The sequence below is a fragment of the Oncorhynchus keta genome, unplaced genomic scaffold, assembly GCF_023373465.1.
Source record: "Oncorhynchus keta strain PuntledgeMale-10-30-2019 unplaced genomic scaffold, Oket_V2 Un_contig_23540_pilon_pilon, whole genome shotgun sequence".
NCBI classification, from domain to species: domain Eukaryota; kingdom Metazoa; phylum Chordata; class Actinopteri; order Salmoniformes; family Salmonidae; genus Oncorhynchus; species Oncorhynchus keta.
This window is the reverse complement of record NW_026283437.1, coordinates 547-19,283: the sequence shown is the minus strand read 5'-3', so window position 1 is coordinate 19,283 and position 18,737 is coordinate 547. Positions and strand designations below refer to the sequence as shown.

The 18,737-nt window shown below is 42.1% G+C and overlaps 1 long non-coding RNA gene across 3 annotated transcripts; it reads right to left on the bottom strand.

The window, feature by feature from the left end:
* Positions 1-263: 263 nt before the first annotated feature.
* On the bottom strand, positions 264-18,131 carry LOC127921781 (uncharacterized). Of its 3 annotated transcripts, none has more exons than XR_008109543.1 (4): positions 17,837-18,131; positions 16,529-16,588; positions 341-538; positions 264-310 (listed from the first exon to the last, which is right to left on the bottom strand). It is a non-coding gene; the product is annotated as an uncharacterized LOC127921781 (long non-coding RNA). The 3 variants fall into 3 exon arrangements; XR_008109545.1 differs by having other exon boundaries at positions 272-310; positions 369-538; XR_008109544.1 differs by lacking the exon at positions 16,529-16,588 and having other exon boundaries at positions 341-596.
* Between the last annotated feature and the right edge of the window lie 606 nt (positions 18,132-18,737).

The following is an 18,737-nucleotide window of genomic DNA, read 5'->3' as shown; positions in this document are numbered from 1 at the left end:
GAGACATTAACCTGCTGTAGAGAGAGACATTGACCTGCTGTAGTAGAGAGAGAGAGACATTAACCTGCTGAAGTAAGGAGAGAGAGACATTAACCTGCTGTAGTAGAGAGAGAGAGACATTAACCTGCTGTAGTAGACAGAGAGAGAGATATTAACCTGCTGTAGTAGAGAGAGAGAGAGAGAGAGGCATTAACCTGCTGAAGTAGAGAGAGAGAGACATTAACCTGCTGAAGTAGAGTGAGAGACATTAACCTGCTGTAGTAGAGAGAGAGAGACATTAACCTGCTGTAGGAGAGAGAGAGACATTAACCTGCTGTAGTAGAGAGAGAGAGACATTAACCTGCTGTAGTAGAGAGAGAGACATTAACCTGCTGTAGTAGAGAGAGAGACATTAACCTGCTGTAGTAGAGAGAGAGACATTAACCTGCTATAGTAGAGAGAGAGACATTAACCTGCTATAGTAGAGAGAGAGACATTAACCTGCTGTAGTAGAGAGAGAGACATTAACCTGCTGTAGAAGAGAGAGAGAGACATTAACCTGCTGTAGAAGAGAGAGAGACATTAACCTGCTGTAGAAGAGAGAGAGAGACATTAACCTGCTGTAGTAGAGAGAGAGACATTAACCTGCTATAGTAGAGAGAGAGACATTAACCTGCTGTAGTAGAGAGAGAGATTAACCTGCTGTAGTAGAGAGAGAGATTAACCTGCTGTAGTAGAGAGAGAGAGACATTAACCTGCTGTAGTAGAGAGAGACATTAACCTGCTGTAGTAGAAAGAGAGAGAGACATTAACCTGCTGAAGTAAGGAGAGAGAGACATTAACCTGCTGAAGTAGAGAGAGAGAGATATTAACCTGCTGTAGTAGAGAGAGAGAGACATTAACATGCTGTAGTAGAGAGAGATATTAACCTGCTGAAGTAGAGAGAGAGACATTAACCTGCTGTAGTAGAGAGAGAGAGAGACATTAACCTGCTGAAGTAGAGAGAGAGAGATATTAACCTGCTGTAGTAGAGAGAGATAGACATTAACCTGCTGTAGTAGAGAGAGATATTAACCTGCTGAAGTAGAGAGAGAGACATTAACCTGCTGTAGAGAGAGACATTGACCTGCTGTAGTAGAGAGAGAGACATTAACCTGCTGAAGTAAGGAGAGAGAGACATTAACCTGCTGTAGTAGAGAGAGAGAGACATTAACCTGCTGTAGTAGACAGAGAGAGAGATATTAACCTGCTGTAGTAGAGAGAGAGAGAGAGAGCATTAACCTGCTGAAGTAGAGAGAGAGAGACATTAACCTGCTGAAGTAGAGAGAGAGATATTAACCTGCTGTAGTAGAGAGAGAGAGACATTAACCTGCTGAAGTAGAGAGAGAGACATTAATCTGCTGTAGTAGAGAGAGAGAGACATTCACCTGCTGTAGTAGTGGAGAGAGAGACATTAACCTGCTGTATTAGTAGAGAGAGAGACATTAACCTGCTGTAGGAGAGAGACATTAACCTGCTGTAGTAGAGAGAGAGACATTAACCTGCTGTAGTAGAGAGAGAGACATTAACCTGCTGTAGTAGAGAGAGAGACATTAACCTGCTGTAGTAGAGAGAGAGAGACATTAACCTGCTGTAGGAGAGAGAGAGACATTAACCTGCTGTAGAAGAGAGAGAGAGACATTAACCTGCTGTAGTAGAGAGAGAGACATTAACCTGCTGTAGTAGAGAGAGAGACATTAACCTGCTGTAGTAGAGAGAGACATTAACCTGCTGTAGTAGAGAGAGAGATTAACCTGCTGTAGTAGAGAGAGACATTAACCTGCTGTAGTAGAGAGAGACATTAACCTGCTGTAGTAGAAAGAGAGATTAACCTGCTGTAGTAGAGAGAGAGACATTAACCTGCTGTAGTAGAGAGAGAGAGACATTAACCTGCTGTAGTAGAGAGAGAGAGACATTAACCTGCTGTAGTAGAGAGAGAGAGACATTAACCTGCTGTAGTAGAGAGAGAGAGACATTAACCTGCTGTAGTAGAGAGAGAGAGACATTAACCTGCTGTAGTAGAGAGAGAGAGACATTAACCTGCTGTAGTAGAGAGAGAGAGAGACATTAACCTGCTGTAGTAGAGAGAGACATTAACCTGCTGTAGTAGAGAGAGAGACATTAACCTGCTGTAGTAGAGAGAGACATTAACCTGCTGTAGTAGAGAGAGAGACATTAACCTGCTGTAGTAGAGAGAGAGAGAGACATTAACCTGCTGTCGTAGAGAGACAGAGACATTATCCAGCTGTAGTAGAGAGAGAGACATTAATCTGCTGTAGTAGAGAGAGAGAGACATTAACCTGCTGTAGTAGAGAGAGACATTAACCTGCTGTAGTAGAGAGAGAGACATTAACCTGCTGTAGTAGAGAGAGAGAGAGACATTAACCTGCTGAAGTAAGGAGAGAGCGACATTAACTTGCTGTAGTAGAGAGACAGAGACATTATCCAGCTGTAGTAGAGAGACAGAGACATTATCCAGCTGTAGTAGAGAGAGAGAGACATTAACCTGCTGTAGTAGAGAGAGAGATATTAACCCGCTGTAGTAGAGAGAGAGACATTAACCTGCTGTAGTAGAGAGAGAGACATTAACCTGCTGTAGTAGAGAGAGACATTAACCTGCTGTAGTAGACAGAGAGAGACATTAACCTGCTGTAGTAGAGAGAGAGACATTAACCTGCTGAAGTAGAGAGAGAGACATTAACCTGCTGTAGTAGAGAGAGATACATTAACCTGCTGTAGTAGAGAGAGAGAGACATTAACCTGCTGTAGTAGAGAGAGAGAGACATTAACCTGCTGTAGTAGAGAGAGAGAGAGACATTAACCTGCTGTAGAAGAGAGACAGAGACACATTAACCTGCTGTAGTAGAGAGAGAGACATTAACCTGCTGTAGTAGAGAGAGAGAGACATTAATCTGCTGAAGTAGAGAGAGAGACATTAACCTGCTGTAGAAGAGAGAGAGACATTAACCTGCTGTAGTAGAGAGAGAGAGACATTAACCTGCTGTAGTAGAGAGAGAGAGACATTAACCTGCTGTAGTAGAGAGAGAGAAATTAACCTGCTGTTGAAGAGAGAGAGACATTTACCTGCTGTAGTAGAGAGAGAGACATTAACCTGCTGAAGTAGAGAAAGAGACATTTACCTGCTGTAGTAGAGAGAGAGACATTAACCTGCTGTAGTAGAGAGAGACATTAATCTGATGAAGTAGAGAGAGAGACATTAACCTGCTGTAGTAGAGAGAGAGACATTAATCTGCTGAAGTAGAGAAAGAGACATTTACCTGCTGTAGTAGAGAGAGAGACATTAACCTGCTGAAGTAGAGAGAGAGAGACATTAACCTGCTGTAGTAGATAGAGAGACATTAACATGCTGTAGTAGAGAGAGAGAGAGAGAGAGAGAGAGAGAGAGAGAGAGAGAGAGAGAGAGACATTAACCTGCTGAAGTAGAGAGAGAGACATTAACCTGCTGTAGTAGAGAAAGAGACATTTACCTGCTGTAGTAGAGAGAGAGACATTAACCTGCTGAAGTAGAGAGAGAGAGACTAACCTGCTGTAGTAGATAGAGAGACATTAACATGCTGTAGTAGAGAGAGAGAGAGAGAGAGAGAGACATTAACTTGCTGTAGTATAGAGAGAGACATTAATCTGCTGAAGTAGAGAGAGACATTAAATCAAATCAAATCAAATTTTTTATATAGCCCTTCGTACATCAGCTGATATCTCAAAGTGCTGTACAGAAACCCAGCCTAAAACCCCAAACAGTAATAATAATAATAATATATGCCATTTATCAGACGCTTTTATCCAAAGCGACTTACAGTCATGTGTGCATACATTCTACGTATGGGTGGTCCCGGGATCGAACCCACTACCCTGGCGTTACAAGCGCCATGCTCTACCAACTGAGCTACAGAAGGACCACACAGCAAACAGCAAACAATGCAGGTGTAAAAGCACGGTGGCTAGGAAAAACTCCCTAGAAAGGCCAAAACCTAGGAAGAAACCTAGAGAGGAACCGGGCTATGTGGGGTGGCCAGTCCTCTCTGGCTGTGCCGGGTAGAGATTATAACAGAACATGACCAAGATGTTCAAATGTTCATAAATGACCAGCATGGTCGAATAATAATAAGGCAGAACAGTTTAAACTGGAGCAGCAGCACAGTCAGGTGGACTGGGGACAGCAAGGAGCCATCATGTCAGGTAGTCCTGGGGCACGGTCCTAGGGCTCAGGTCCTCCGAGAGAGAGAAAGAAAGAGAGAATTAGAGAGAGCATATGTGGGGTGGCCAGTCCTCTTCTGGCTGTGCCGGGTGGAGATTATAACAGAACGTGGCCAAGATGTTCAAATGTTCATAAATGACCAGCATGGTTGAATAATAGTAAGGCAGAACAGTTGAAACTGGAGCAGCAGCATGGCCAGGTGGACTGGGGACAGCAAGGAGTCATCATGTCAGGTAGTCCTGGGACATGGTCCTAGGGCCCAGGCCAGTTGAAACTGGAGCAGCAGCATGGCCAGGTGGACTGGGGACAGCAAGGAGTCATCATGTCAGGTAGTCCTGGGGCATGGTCCTAGGGCTCAGGTCCTCCGAGAGAGAGAAAGAAAGAGAGAAGGAGAGAATTAGAGAACGCACACTTAGATTCACACAGGTCACCGAATAGGACAGGAGAAGTACTCCAGATATAACAAACTGACCCTAGCCTCCCGACACATAAACTACTGCAGCATAAATACTGGAGGCTGAGACAGGAGGGGTCAGGAGACACTGTGGCCCCATCCGAGGACACCCCGGACAGGGCCAAACAGGAAGGATATAACCCCACCCACTTTGCCAAAGCACAGCCCCCACACCACTAGAGGGATATCTTCAACCACCAACTTACCATCCTGAGACAAGGCCGAGTATAGCCCACAAAGATCTCCGCCACGGTACAACCCAAGGGGGGCGCCAACCCAGACAGGCCGACCACAACAGTGAATCAACCCACCCAGGTGACGCACCCCCCCCCAGGGACGGCACGAGAGAGCCCCAGCAAGCCAGTGACTCAGCCCCGTAACAGGGTTAGAGGCAGAGAATCCCAGTGGAAAGAGGGGAACCGGCCAGGCAGAGACAGCAAGGGCGGTTCGTTGCTCCAGAGCCTTTCCGTTCACCTTCCCACTCCTGGGCCAGACTACACTCAATCATATGACCCACTGAAGAGATGTGTCTTCAGTAAAGACTTAAAGGTTGAGACCGAGTTTGCGTCTCTGACATGGGTAGGCAGACCGTTCCATAAAAATGGAGCTCTATAGGAGAAAGCCCTGCCTCCAGCTGTTTGCTTAGAAATTCTAGGGACAATTAGGAGGCCTGCGTCTTGTGACCGTAGCGTACGTGTAGGTATGTACGGCAGGACCAAATCAGAGAGGTAGGTAGGAGCAAGCCCATGTAATGCTTTGTAGGTTAGCAGTAAAACCTTGAAATCAGCCCTTGCTTTGACAGGAAGCCAGTGTAGAGAGGCAAGCACTGGAGTAATATGATAAAATTTTTTGGTTCTAGTCAGGATTCTAGCAGCCGTATTTAGCACTAACTGAAGTTTATTTAGTGCTTTATCCGGGTAGCCGGAAAATAGAGCATTGCAGTAGTCTAACCTAGAAGTGACAACAGCATGGATACATTTTTCTGCATCATTTTTGGACAGAAAGTTTCTGATTTTTGCAATGTTACGTAGATGGAAAAAAGCTGTCCTCGAAATGGTCTTGATATGTTCTTCAAAAGAGAGATCAGGGTCCAGAGTAATGCCGAGGTCCTTCACAGTTTTATTTGAGACGACTGTACAACCATTAAGATTAATTGTCAGATTCAACAGAAGATCTCTTTGTTTCTTGGGACCTAGAACAAGCATCTCTGTTTTGTCCGAGTTTAATAGTAGAAAGTTTGCAGCCATCCACTTCCTTATGTCTGAAACACATGCTTCTAGCGAGGGCAATTTTGGGGCTTCACCATGTTTCATTGAAATGTACAGCTGTGTGTCATCCGCATAGCAGTGAAAGTTTACATTATGTTTTCGAATAACATCCCCAAGAGGTAAAATATATAGTGAAAACAATAGTGGTCCTAAAACAGAACCTTGAGGAACACCGAAATTTACAGTTGATTTGTCAGAGGACAAACCATTCACAGAGACAAACTGATATCTTTCCGACAGATAAGACCTAAACCAGGCCAGAACATGTCCGTTAACCTGCTGAAGTAGAGAGTGAGAGAGACATTAACCTGCTGAAGTAGAGCTTACTGGCCTGAGGCCAAACCACGACCAACAACATTGGACACTATGGAACAAAAAGCATTCACTATATCATCCTGGAATATCCAAGGCCTGAGGTCATCTGCCTTTGGCCTGAAGAGCAGAAACCCGGACTTCACCAAAGAAATCGGTAATACAGACATTGTCATCCTGCAAGAAACCTGGTATAGAGGAGACAGACCCACTGGTTGCCCTCTAGGTTACAGAGAGCTGGTAGTCCCATCCACCAAACTACCAGGTGTGAAACAGGGAAGGGACTCAGGGGTATGCTAATTTGGTATAGAGCAGACCTAACTCACTCCATTAAATTAATCAAAACAGGAACATTCTACATTTGGCTAGAAATTCAAAAGGAAATTATCCTAACAGAGAAAAATGTCCTCCTGTGTGCTACCTATATCCCCCACTAGAATCCCCATATTTTAACGAAGACAGCTTCTCCATCCTGGAGGGCGAAGTCAATCATTTCCAGGCCCAGGGACATGTACTAGTCTGTGGCGACCTAAATGCCAGAACCGGACAAGAACCTGACACCCTCAGCACACAGGGGGACAAACACCTGCCTGGAGGTGACAGCATCCCCTCCCACATATGCCCCCTAGGCACAACTATGACAACATAACCAACAAAAAGGGTCACAACTCCTGCAGCTCTGTCGCACGCTGGGTATGTACATAGTCAATGGTAGGCTTCGAGGGGACTCCTATGGTAGGTACACCTATAGCTCATCTCTTGGCAGTAGTACTGTAGACTACTTTATCACTGACCTCAACCCAGAGTCGCTCAGACCACAGCAAAATCACAGTCTACTTAAACAGAGCAATACTCAATCATGAGGCATCAAAGCCAAAAGAACTGAGTAACATTAAGAAATGCTATAGGTGGAAGGAATGCAGTTTGGAAATCTACCAAAAAACAATTAGGCAACAACAAATTCAATCCCTTTTAGACAATTTCCTGGGCAAAACGTTCCACTGTAATAGTGAAGGTGTAAACTTGGCAGTAGAAAATCTTACCAGTATATTTGACCTCTCAGCTTCCCTATCAAATCTAAAAATCTCAAATAGAAAACCGAAGAAAATTAACAATAATGACAAATGGTTTGATGAAGAATGCAAAAATCTAAGAAAGAAATTGAGAAACCTGTCCAACCAAAAACATAGAGACCCGGAAAACCTGAGTCTCCATCTTCACTATGGTGAATCACTAAAACAATACAGAAATACACTACGGAAAAAGAAGGAACAGCATGTCAGAAATCAGCTCAATGCAATTGAAGAATCCATAGACTCTAACCACTTCTGGGAAAATTGGAAAACACTAAACAAACAACAACATGAAGAATTATCTGTCCAAAATGGAGATGGGTAAATGGGTATGGGTAAACCACTTCTCCAATCTTTTGGTTCTATAACAAAGAATAAAGAGCAAAAACATATACATGATCAAATACAGATCTTAGAATCAACTATTAAAGACTACCAGAACCCACTGGATTCTCCAATTACATTGAATGAGTTACAGGACAAAATTAAAACCCTCCAACCCAAAAAGGCCTGTGGTGTCGATGGTATCCTCAATGAAATGATCAAATATACAGACAACAAATTCCAATTGGCTATACTAAAACTCTTTAACATCATACTTAGCTCTGGCATCTTCCCCAATATTTGGAACCAAGGACTGATCACCCCAATCCACAAAAGTGGAGACAAATTTGACCCCAATAACTACCGTGGAATATGCGTCAACAGTAACCTTGGGAAAATCCTCTGCATTATTATTAACAGCAGACTCGTACATTTCCTCAATGAAAACAATGTACTGAGCAAATGTCAAATTGGCTTTTTACCAAATTACCGTACAACAGACCATGTATTCACCCTGCACACCCTAATTGACGTGCAAACAAACCAAAACAAAGGCAAAGTCTTCTCATGCTTTGTTGATTTCAAAAAGCCTTCGACTCAATCTGGCATGAGGGTCTGCTATACAAACTGATGGAAAGTGGTGTTGGGGGTAAAACATATGACATTATAAAATCCATGTACACAAACAACAAGTGTGCGGTTAAAATGGGCAAAAAACACACACATTTCTTCACACAGGGTCGTGGGGTTAGACAGGGATGCAGCTTAAGCCCCACCCTCTTCAACATATATATCAACGAATTGGCGCGGGCACTAGAAAAGTCTGCAGCACCCGGCCTCCCCTGCTAGAATCCAAAGTCAAATGTCTGCTGTTTGCTGATGATCTGGTGCTTCTGTCACCAACCAAGGAGGGCCTACAGCAGCACCTAGATCTTATGCACAGATTCTGTCAGACCTGGGCCCTGACAGTAAATCTCAGTAAGACCAAAATAATGGTGTTCCAAAAAGGTCCAGTCACCAGGACCACAAATACAAATTCCATCTAGACACTGTTGCCCTAGAGCACACAAAAACTATACATACCTTGGCCTAAACATCAGCGCCACAGGTAACTTCCACAAAGCTGTGAACGATCTCAGAGACAAGGCAAGAAGGGCATTCTATGCCATCAAAAGAAACATACATTTAAACATACCAATTAGGATTTGGCTAAAAATACTTGAATCAGTCATAGAGCCCATTGCCCTTTATGGTTGTGAGGTCTGGGGTCCGCTCACCAACCAAGACTTCACAAAATGGGACAAACACCAAATTGAGACTCTGCACGCAGAATTCTGCAAAAATATCCTCCGTGTACAACGTAAAACAACAAATAATGCATGCAGAGCAGAATTAGGCCGATACCCACTAATTATCAAAATCCAGAAAAGAGCCGTTAAATTCTACAACCACCTAAAAAGAAGCGATTCGCAAACCTTCCATAACAAAGCCATCAGAGAGATGAGAGATGAACCTGGAGAAGAGTCCCTAAGCAAGCTGGTCCTGGGGCTCTGTTCACAAACACAAACACACCATACAGAGCCCCAGGACAACAGCACAATTAGACCCAACCAAATCATGAGAAAACAAAAAGATAATTACTTAACACATTGGAAAGAATTAACAAAAAAACAGAGCAAACTAGAATGCTATTTGGCCCTACACAGAGAGTACACAGCGGCAGAATACCTGACCACTGTGACTGACCCAAAATTAAGGAAAGCTTTGACTATGTACAGACTCAGTGAGCATAGCCTTGCTATTGAGAAAGGCCGCCGTAGGCAGACATGGCTCTCAAGAGAAGACAGGCTATGTGCTCAGCCCACAAAATGAAATGGAAACTGAGCTGCACTTCCTAACCTCCTGCCCAATGTATGACCATAGAGAGACATATTTCCCTCAGATTACACAGATCCACAAAGAATTCAAAAACAAATCCAATTTTGAAAAACTCCCATATCTACTGGGTGAAATTCCACAGTGTGCCATCACAGCAGCAAGATTTGTGACCTGTTGCCACGAGAAAAGGGCAACCAGTGAAGAACAAACACCATTGTAAATACAACCCATATTTATGCTTATTTATTTTATCTTGTGTCCTTTAACTATTTGTACATTGTATATATATATATATATAATATGACATTTGTAATGTCTTTACTGTTTTGAAACTTCTGTATGTGTAATGTTTACTGTTAATTTTTGTTGTTTTTGACTTTATATATATATTCACTTTGTATGTTGTCTACCTCACTTCCTTTGGCAATGTTAACACATGTTTCCCATGCCAATAAAGCCCTTGAATTGAATTGAATTGAGAGAGACAGAGACATTAACCTGCTGTGGTAGAAGAGAGAGAGAGAGACATTTACCTGCTGTAGTAGAGAGAGAGAGAGAGAGAGATTAACCTGCTGTAGTAGAGAGAGAGAGAGAGAGACATTTACCTGCTGTAGTAGAGAGAGAGAGAGAGAGAGACATTTACCTGCTGTAGTAGAGAGAGAGAGACATTAACCTGCTGTAGTAGAGAGAGAGAGAGAGACATTAACCTGCTGTAGTAGAGAGAGAGACGTTAACCTGCTGTGGTAGAAGAGAGCGAGAGAGAGAGAGAGAGACATTAACCTGCTGTGGTAGAAGAAGAGAGAGAGAGACATGTACCTGCTGTGGTAGAAGAGAGAGAGAGAGAGACATGTACCTGCTGTAGTAGAGAGAGAGAGAGAGAGAGAGAGAGAGAGAGAGAGACATTAACCTGCTGTAGAAGAGAGACATTAACCTTCTGTAGAAGAGCGAGAGAGACAGTAACCTGCTGTGGTAGAGAGAGAGACATTAACCTGCTGTAGAAGAGAGAGAGACATTAACCTGCTGTAGAAGAGAGAGAGACATTAACCTGCTGTAGTAGAGAGAGAGAGACATTACCCTGCAGTGGTAGAAGAGACAGAGAGAGAGAGAGAGAGAGAGAGAGAGAGAGAGAGAGAGAGAGAGAGAGAGAGAGAGAGAGAGAGAGAGAGAGAGAGAGAGAGAGAGAGAGAGAGAGAGAGAGAGACATTAACCTGCTGTAGGAGACATTAACCTTCTGTAGAAGAGAGAGAGACATATACCTGCTGTAGAAGAGAGAGAGAGACATTAACCTTCTGTAGGAGAGAGAGAGAGAGAAATTAACCTGCTGTAGAAGAGAGAGAAAGAGAAATTAACCTGCTGTAGAAGAGAGAGAGAGAGAGAGAGAAATTAACCTGCTGTAGAAGAGAGAGAGAGACAATAACCTGCTGTAGAAGAGAGAGAGAGACATTAACGTGCTGTAGTAGAGAGAGACATTTACCTGCTGTAGTATAGAGAGGGAGAGACATAAACCTGCTATAGAAGAGAGAGAGAGACATTAACCTGCTGTAGTAGAGAGAGAGACATTAACCTGCTGTAGTAGAGAGAGAGACATTAACCTGCTGTAGTAGAGAGAGAGAGAGACATTAACCTGCTGTAGTAGAGAGAGAGAGAGACATTAACCTGATGTAGTAGAGAGAGAGAGACATTAACCTGATGTAGTAGAGAGAGAGACATTAACCTGATGTAGTAGAGAGAGAGACATTAACCTGATGTAGAAGAGAGAGAGACATTAACCTGCTGTAGTAGAGAGAGAGAGACATTAACCTGCTATAGAAGAGAGAGAGAGAGACATTAACCTTCTGTAAAAGAGAGAGAGACATTAACCTGCTGTCGGAGAGAGAGACATTTACCTGCTCTGGTAGAGAAAGAGAGACATTTACCTGCTATAGTAGAGAGAGAGAGAGATTAACCTGCTGTAGTAGAGAGAGAGAGACATTAACCTGCTGTGGTAGAGAGAGAGAGACATTTACCAGCTGTAGTATAGAGAGAGACATTAACCAGCTGTAGAAGAGAGAGACACATTAACCTGCTGTAGTATAGAGAGAGATACATTAACCTGCTATAGAAGAGAGAGAGACATTAACCTGCTGTAGTAGAGAGAGAGAGATTTACCTGCTATAGAAGAGAGAGAGAGACATTAACCTGCTGTAGTAGAGAGAGAGACATTTACCTTCTATAGTATAGAGAGAGAGACATTAACCTGCTGTAGTAGAGAGAGAGACATTAACCTTCTGTTGAAGAGAGAGAGACATTAACCTGCTGTAGGAGAGAGAGAGAGACATTTACCAGCTGTAGAAGAGAGAGAGAGAGAAACAACTATGACAACATAACCAACAAAAACGGGTCACAACTCCTGCAGCTCTGTCGCACGCTGGGTATGTACATAGTCAACGGTAGGCTTCGAGGGGACTCCTATGGTAGATACACCTATAGCTCATCTCTTGGCAGTAGTACTGTAGACTACTTTATCACTGACCTCAACCCAGAATCTCTCAGAGCGTTCACAGTCAGTCCACTAACACCCTATCAGACCACAGCAAAATCACAGTCTACTTAAACAGAGCAATACTCAACCACGAGGCATCAAAGCCAAAGGAACTGAGTAACATTAAGAAATGCTATAGGTGGAAGGAATGCAGTTTGGAAACCTACCAAAAAACAATTAGGCAACAACAAATTCAATCCCTTTTAGACAATTTCCTGGGTAAAACGTTCCACTGTAATAGTGAAGGTGTAAACTTGGCAGTAGAAAATCTTAACAGTATATTTGACCTCTCAGCTTCCCTATCAAATCTAAAAATCTCAAATAGAAAACCGAAGAAAATTAACAATAATGACAAATGGTTTGATGAGGAATGCAAAAATCTAAGAAAGAAATTGAGAAACCTGTCCAACCAAAAACATAGAGACCCGGAAAACCTGAGTCTACGCCTTCACTATGGTGAATCACTAAAACAATACAGAAACACACTACGGAAAAAGAAGGAACAGCATGTCAGAAATCAGCTCAATGCAATTGAAGAATCCATAGACTCTAACCACTTCTGGGAAAATTGGAAAACACTAAACAAACAACAACACGAAGAATTATCTATCCAAAATGGAGATGTCTGGGTAAACCACTTCTCCAATCTTTTGGTTCTATAACAAAGAACAAAGAGCAAAAACATATACATGATCAACTACAGATCTTAGAATCAACTATTAAAGACCAGAACCCACTGGATTCTCCAATTACATTGAATGAGTTACAGGACAAAATAAAAACCCTCCAACCCAAAAAGGCCTGTGGTGTCGATGGTATCCTCAATGAAATGATCAAATATACAGACAACAAATTCCAACTGGCTATACTAAAACTCTTTAACATCATACTTAGCTCTGGCATCTTCCCCAATATTTGGAACCAAGGACTGATCACCCCAATCCACAAAAGTGGAGACAAATTTGACCCCAATAACTACCGTGGAATATGTGTCAACAGTAACCTTGGGAAAATCCTCTGCATTATTATTAACAGCAGACTCGTACATTTCCTCAATGAAAACTATGTACTGAGCAAATGTCAAATTGGCTTTTTACCAAATTACCGTACAACAGACCATGTATTCACCCTGCACACCTTAATTGACAACCAAACAAACCAAAACAAAGGCAAAGTCTTCTCATGCTTTGTTGATTTCAAAAAGCCTTCGACTCAATTTGGCATGAGGGTCTGCTATACAAACTGATGGAAAGTGGTGTTGGGGGTAAAACATATGACATTATAAAATCCATGTACACAAACAACAAGTGTGCGGTTGAAATTGGCAAAAACACACACATTTCTTCACACAGGGTCGTGGGGTTAGACAGGGATGCAGCTTAAGCCCCACCCTCTTCAACATATATATCAACGAACTGGCGTGGGCACTAGAAAAGTCTGCAGCACCCGGCCTCCCCTGCTAGAATCCGAAGTCAAATGTCTGCTGTTTGCTGATGATCTGGTGCTTCTGTCACCAACCAAGGAGGGCCTACAGCAGCACCTAGATCTTATGCACAGATTCTGTCAGACCTGGGCCCTGACAGTAAATCTCAGTAAGACCAAAATAATGGTGTTCCAAAAAGGTCGAGTCACCAGGACCACAAATACAAATTCCATCTCGACACTGTTGCCCTAGAGCACACAAAAACTATACATACCTTGGCCTAAACATCAGCGCCACAGGTAACTTCCACAAAGGTGTGAACGATCTGAGAGACAAGGCAAGAAGGGCATTCTATGCCATCAAAAGAAACATACATTTCAACATACCAATTAGGATTTGGCTAAAAATACTTGAATCAGTCATAGAGCCCATTGCCCTTTATGGTTGTGAGGTCTGGGGTCCGCTCACCAACCAAGACTTCACAAAATGGGACAAACACACAAATTGAGACTCTGCACGCAGAATTCTGCAAAAATATCCTCCGTGTACAAAGTAAAACACAAAATAATGCATGCAGAGCAGAATTAGGCCGATACCCACTAATTATCAAAATCCAGAAAAGAGCCATTAAATTCTACAACCACCTAAAAGGAAGCGATTCACAAACCTTCCATAACAAAGCCATCACAAACAGAGAGATGAACCTGGAGAAGAGTCCCCTAAGCAAACTGGTCCTGGGGCTCTGTTCACAAACACAAACACACCCTACAGAGCCCCAGGACAACAGCACAATTAGACCCAACCAAATCATGAGAAAACAAAAAGATAATTACTTAACACATTGGAAAGAATTAACAAAAAAACAGAGCAAACTAGAATGCTATTTGGCCCTACACAGAGAGTACACAGCGGCAGAATACCTGACCACTGTGACTGACCCAAAATTAAGGAAAACTTTGACTATGTACAGACTCAGTGAGCATAGCCTTGCTATTGAGAAGGCCGCCGTAGGCAGACATGGCTCTCAAGAGAAGACAGGCTATGTGCTCACTGCCCACAAAATGAGGTGGAAACTGAGCTGCACTTCCTAACCTCCTGCCCAATGTATGACCATATTAGAGAGACATATTTCCCCCAGATCACACAGATCCACAAAGAATTCGAAAACATATCCAATTTTGAAAAACTCCCATACCTACTGGGTCAAATTCCACAGTGTGCCATCACAGCAGCAAGATTTGTGACCTGTTGCCACGAGAAAAGGGCAACCAGTGAAGAACAAACACCATTGTAAATACAACCCATATTTATGCTTATTTATTTTATCTTGTGTCCTTTAATTATTTGTACATTGTGTGTATATATATATATATATATATATATATATATATATATATATATATATATATATATATATATATATATATAATATGACATTTGTAATGTCTTTACTGTTTTGAAACTGTTGTATGTGTAATGTTTACTGTTAATTTTTGTTGTTTTCACTTTATATATTCACTTTGTATGTTGTCTACCTCACTTGCTTTGGCAATGTTAACACATGTTTCCCATGCCAATAAAGCCCTTGAATTGAATTGAATTGAATTGAATTGAGAGAGACATTAACCTGCTGTAGTAGAGAGAGAGACATTTACATACAGTAGTAGAAAGAGAGAGACATTTACCTTCTGTAGTAGAGAGAGAGAGATATTTACCTGCTATAGTAGAGAGAGAGACATTAACCTTCTGTAGAAGAGAGAGAGACATTAACCTGCTATAGTAGAGAGAGAGACATTAACCATCTGTAGAAGAGAGAGAGACATTAACCTGCTGTCGGAGAGAGAGACATTTACCTGCTGTCGATGAGAGAGAGGCATTAACCTTCTGTAGTAGAGAGAGAGAGACATTTACCTGCTATAGTAGAGAGATAGAGACATTAACCTGCTGTAGTGAAGATAGAGAGACATTTACCTGCTGTAGATGAGAGAGAGACATTAACCTGCTATAGTAGAGAGAGAGACATTTACCTGCTGTAGATGAGAGAGAGGCATTAACCTGCTGTAGAAGAGAGAGAGACATTAACCTGCTGTAGAAGAGAGAGAGACATTAACCTTCTGTAGAAGAGAGAGAGACATTAACCTGCTGTAGATGAAAGAGAGGCATTAACCTGCTGGAGAAGAGAGAGAGACATTAACCTTCTGTAGAAGAGAGAGAGACATTAACCTGCTGTAGGAGAGAGACATTAACCTGCTGTAGATGAGAGAGAGGCATTAACCTGCTGTAGAAGAGAGAGAGAGAGACATTAACCTGCTGTAGAGAGAGAGAGACATTAACCTGATGTAGAAGAGAGAGAGACATTAACCTGCTGTAGTAGAGAGATAGAGACATTAACCTGCTGTAGTAGAGAGAGAGAGACATTAACCTGCTGTAGAAGAGAGAGAGAGACATTAACCTGCTGTAGAAAGAGAGAGACATTAACCTGCTGTAGAAGAGAGAGACATGTACCTGATGTAGAAGAGAGAGAGACATTTACCTGCTGTAGTAGAGAGAGACATTAACCTGCTGTAGTAGAGAGAGAGAGACATTAACCTGCTGTAGTAGAGAGAGAGAGAGATTAACCTGCTGTAGAAGAGAGAGACATTAACCTGCTGTAGAAGAGAGAGAGACATTTACCTTCTATAGTAGAGAGAGACATTTACCTGCTGTAGTAGAGAGAGAGAGAGACATTAACCTGCTGTAGTAGAGAGAGAGAGACATTAACCTGCTGTAGTAGAGAGAGAGAGAGACATTAACCTGCTGTAGTAGAGAGAGAGAGAGAATAACCTGCTGTAGAAGAGAGAGACATTAACCTGATGTAGAAGAGAGAGAGACATTTACCTTCTATAGTAGAGAGAGACATTTACCTGCTGTAGTAGAGAGAGAGGCATTAACCTGCTGTAGTAGAGAGAGACATTAACCTGCTGTAGTGGAGAGAGAGACATTAACCTGCTGTAGATGAGAGAGAGACATTAACCTGCTGTAGAAGAGAGAGAGGCATAAACCTGCTGTAGAAGAGAGAGAGAGACATTAACCTGCTGTAGAAGAGAGAGAGAGACATTAACCTGCTGTAGTAGAGAGAGAGACATTTACCAGCTGTAGTAGAGAGAGAGACATGAACCTTCTGTAGAAGAGAGAGAGACATTAACCTTCTGTAGAAGAGAGAGAGACATTAACCTGCTGTAGGAGAGAGAGACATTTACCTGCTGTAGATGAGAGAGAGAGAGATTAACCTGCTGTGGTAGAGAGAGAGAGAGACATTTACCAGCTGTAGAAGAGAGAGAGAGAGAGAGAAAGAGACATTAACCTGCTGGTGAAGAGAGAGAGACATTAACCTTCTGTAGAAGAGAGAGAGAGAGAGAGACATAAACCTGCTGTAGTAGAGAGAGAGAGACATTAGCCATCTGTAGTAGAGAGAGATAGATTTATCTTGTGTCCTTTAATTATTTGTACATTGTGTATGTATGTATGTATGTATGTATATATATATATATATATATATATATATATGTATATATATATATATATATATATATATAATATGACATTTGTAATGTCTTTACTGTTTTGAAACTGTTGTATGTGTAATGTTTACTGTTCATTTTTGTTGTTTTTCACTTTATATATTCACTTTGTATGTTGTCTACCTCACTTGCTTTGGCAATGTTAACACATGTTTCCCATGCCAATAAAGCCCTTGAATTGAATTGAATTGAATTGATAGACATTAACCTGCTGTAGAAGAGAGAGAGAGATACATTAATCTGCTGTAGTAGAGAGAGAGAGACATTAACCTGCTGTAGATGAGAGAGAGACATTAACCTGCTGTAGATGAGAAAGAGAGAGACATTAACCTGCTGTAGTAGAGAGAGAGACATTAACCTGCTGTAGATGAGAGAGAGACATTAACCTGCTGTAGGAGAGAGACATTAACCTGCTGTAGATGAGAGAGAGATATTAACCTGCTGTAGGAGAGAGAGAGAGAGAGAGAGATATTAACCTGCTGTAGGAGAGAGAGAGAGAGAGAGAGAGAGAGAGAGATATTAACCTGCTGTAGTAGAGAGAGAGAGACATTAACCTGCTATAGAAGAGAGAGAGAGACATTAACCTGCTGTAGTAGAGAGAGAGACATTTACCTGCTATAGAAGAGAGAGAGAGACATTAACCTGCTGGTGAAGAGAGGAGACATTAACATGCTGTAGTATAGAGAGAGACATTTACCTTCTATAGTAGAGAGAGAGAGACATTAACCTGCTGTAGTAGAGAGAGAGAGAGAGACATTAACCTGCTGTAGGAGAGAGAGAGACATTAACCTGCTGTAGAAGAGAGAGAGAGACATTAACCTGCTGTAGTAGAGAGAGAGACATTAACCTGCTATAGTAGAGAGAGAGACATTAACCTGCTATAGTAGAGAGAGAGACATTAACCTGCTGTAGAAGAGAGAGAGAGACATTAACCTGCTGTAGAAGAGAGAGACATTAACCTGCTGTAGAAGAGAGAGACATTAACCTGCTGTAGAAGAGAGAGAGACATTAACCTGCTGTAGAAGAGAGAGAGACATTAACCTGCTGTAGAAGAGAGAGACATTAACCTGCTGTAGTAGAGAGAGAGAGACATTAACCTGCTGTAGTAGAGAGAGAGACAGATTAACCTGCTGTAGAAGAGAGAGACATTAACCTGCTGTAGAAGAGAGAGAGACATTTACCTTCTATAGTAGAGAGAGACATTTACCTGCTGTAGTAGAGAGAGAGAGAGACATTAACCTGCTGTAGTAGAGAGAGAGAGACATTAACCTGCTGTAGTAGAGAGAGAGAGAGACATTAACCTGCTGTAGTAGAGAGAGAGAGAGAATTAACCTGCTGTAGAAGAGAGAGACATTAACCTGATGTAGAAGAAGAGAGAGACATTTACCTTCTATAGTAGAGAGAGACATTTACCTGCTGTAGTAGAGAGAGAGCATTAACCTGCTGTAGTAGAGAGAGACATTAACCTGCTGTAGTGGAGAGAGAGAGACATTAACCTGCTGTAGATGAGAGAGAGGCATTAACCTGCTGTAGTAGAGAGAGACATTAACCTGCTATAGAAGAGAGAGAGAGATATTAACCTGCTGTAGTAGAGATAGAGCGACATTAACCTGCTGTGACAGAAGAAAGAGAGAGAGAGACATTAACCTGCTGTAGTAGAGAGAGAGACATTTACCTTCTATAGTATAGA